The sequence below is a fragment of the Cibotium barometz genome, chromosome 7 (assembly GCF_041138505.1).
Source record: "Cibotium barometz isolate CiBa-2024 chromosome 7, ASM4113850v1, whole genome shotgun sequence".
Lineage (NCBI taxonomy): Eukaryota > Viridiplantae > Streptophyta > Polypodiopsida > Cyatheales > Cibotiaceae > Cibotium > Cibotium barometz.
The window spans coordinates 46,393,243-46,396,343 of NC_141052.1; positions in this window are offsets into that span (position 1 = coordinate 46,393,243).

Consider the following 3,101-nt stretch of genomic DNA (forward strand, 5'->3'; position numbering starts at 1 on the left):
TAAAATTACATTGTTTGTCATCCAATGCATCAGAATTGCTCGTGGAGGACTGTGGAAGCTATGCCAGAACAATGCGAATTTAGGCTATGCAGCGGTGGTGCAAGTTCAAAATTCGCACTGTTCTGGCATTGCTTCCCCATCCACTCAGGATCATTTCTAATGATGAAGTTGAGTACATTAATTATAAAAACAGTAATTTATAAAAGAAAAATACCTTTAATCATGTATAAAAATACATTATTTGTCATCCAATGCATCAGAATTGCTCTTGGAGGGCTGGGGAAGCTATGCCAGAACAGTGCGAATTTGGGCTCTACAACAGCGGTGCAGGCTCAAAATTCGCACTGTTCTGGCACTGCTTCCCCAGCCACTCAGAATCATTTTTGATGCATTTATAATCAAGTTGAGTACATTGATTATGAGAAATAGTAATTTACAAGATAAAAATACCTTTAATCATGTGTAAAAATACATTATTTATCATCCAATGCATCAAAATTGCTCCTGAAGGGCTGGGGAAGCTGTTCTGACACTACTCCCCCAGGCTCCCAGGGTCATTTCTGATGCATTCACAAAAACATTGATGGTACAAACTAAAAAAACAATGATATACTTGATGAAAATAAGTTTGTAAAAATTGTATTGTATTCATAAAAATAAGTTTGTATTGTATTCATAAAAATTGGAAATGATACATCATCTTTACAAAAGCTTTCTTACAATATTGAGCTTCCTTCTCTTGTTATTGGGCAGAGTGTGCTCAAGGAGTGATTGGGCTATTTCTTGAGGATCCTCTATGCCCATGCTTTTGGCTATACCTATACGAGCAAGAAGCTTACCCCTAAATCCATAACCAAAAACATCGAAGGCAAGGGATTTTTTAATTAGAACTATACATTTGGTGCTATGTGCCATAGAGGCTACATAGAGCACCTTAGAGAGGGCTTTTAAAAAGAAGAGAGTGAAGGCAGATTGAGGGGTGTAGTCCCTATGGATAATGGTGATGCCATCCCACAGGAAGTCGACCAAGATAATGCGCCAACGCAGCATCATGTCCATGGACCTTGGCCTGGTCTCTACTGCCACCACCTCTCCCAGCAAATGCGTCAATTTCAACCACCCTCTGCAATCAAAGGAAAAATCAAAATATTTTCCTATACATAATTACAAATGTTTCTAGGTTGTAAAAGGTTGATTATTACCTCTTGCTCAATGTCTTCTTTTGCCAAAGTGCTGGTGGGGGCGGAGAGGTCAATCGAGGACTTAGCCTCATCCTTTTTTGGTGCTTTGGTCTCCTCCATTGCTCCATCAGCAAGGGTATCCTTTTCAGCCTCTAGCTTGTTTTGTAAGGTTGTGAATTCCTCCTCTGGAACTAGGGCTTTTGCTCTCCGGTCTCAACCACAGTTTCCTTGACTAAAGCAACTGTCTCTGTGATAGATTCTCCAAGGGGTAATATAGCACTATCTAGGTGAGGACCGAGGTTGGACGTATCAAGGTCCACCTCACATCACGTGCATATAATGCCCAGGCATTCATCCATTCTCAAGCCAGCTGTCTTTTCAAGGTCATGAGTATAGAAATAAGTATTCTTCACCTTCCACCACAATGGTGCTCAAGAGATTGATCTCAAGCTCTGGCAGCACCTTGCTCTCTTGGTGTGGGAAGATGGCCCCGCATCTTCTACTACAGTGGACTGTTCAGCTGCAGATTGTGCACCCTCTGGAAAGTGCTATGATGCAAGCTGCTCTTCTACACGAGCACTCGTTCCTACTACCTTCACTTCCTTGTCATCCCTCAAATACCCTGCCTCTGCAATGCAGGCATCTCTACCTCCTCATCCGAATCCTCATCTCGCTGATGAGGAACGCAAAAGTGGTGAGCCACGAGAGGAACCTAGTTCCTAAATTGCCCTTCCCCAACCTCTTCACCTCCTGCTTATTGAAGGTACAGTAAGCTCCTGCGGGGATGTAGATGTCGATGAAGCATTCAAGGCGCGGGATGTAGGGGCGGGCATATTGTTGAATGTACTTAAGTAGCTCAACAGGCACCCATCGATCATTGGGGCAATGGGGAAAGGAGATGGAGTGGGGAGCCAAGTATTGCTCCATGTATGCAATCTGCGTCTCATAATGTTGGAACGCAAGGGCGAGCGACTTTTCAAAGTCGATTTCACGAGAGAACATGACAAAGAGCATAGTGTGAGCTCATGCTTGGTTTCTATCGCGTGAAAATGAGAAAGAAGGCACCTTTGGCTATTTATAGTTAAAATATAAAGTTTGGCCTTTTCACACTAGACCGCTAGACAAAAAAATTACAGTTTGCAAAAATATTAAGATTTCAATTAAATAAAGATTGGTTTAAAAAAAGCCTGCTACAAAATTACAAGCATGTCATCTAATCTAAAATTGTTATAATGTCTTCATTTTTTACCCCTCCTTGTGACATTTACTTCATGTTGATCTCCATCTCCTTGTTGACTTGAAAGCTTGTCATTGCCTTCACCTCGATCCTGAAACTCTTGCCCCTCACGTGCATCAGAACAGAGGCTATTTTTCCATATACTCAGTTCATCTTTAAGCTCTTCCACATGCCTATTATGTGTTGATAGGGCTATGCACCTTGCTGCTGAAAATTCAAGGTCCCCCATTTGCCATGATTCTGAGACCATGGTTGTCCCCTCCTTACGCTTCCCAATCTGTAAAAATATAGAAAGTGGCACAATAACAGAAAGTGTAAGGGTTAACTCTAGACATGTAGTGGAATCAGATATACCTTTCTTCTCATCAACTTGAAACTTGACTCTTCCACATTGTCAAAGCACATGATGCTAAAGTGTTGACATAGGTCTGCTAGGCTCCAATGCTTGCTTGTTGCTGCCACTCACTCAATCCATTCATTTTGCATCATCACAACTGTTGAAATATACAAGTGAAAAGGGTGTGTGTGGGAACAAGCTCTTGGATAGAGGCTGTAAAAGAGGAGATGTAATTGTGAAAGAACCTGTGAAAAGGTGAGAAGAATCTACTGGGAGAGAATAATGGGTAGCATGAGGGAATTTAGGAGTGTGGAGATATTCTGGGAGATATTCAGGGAAAAGAGAA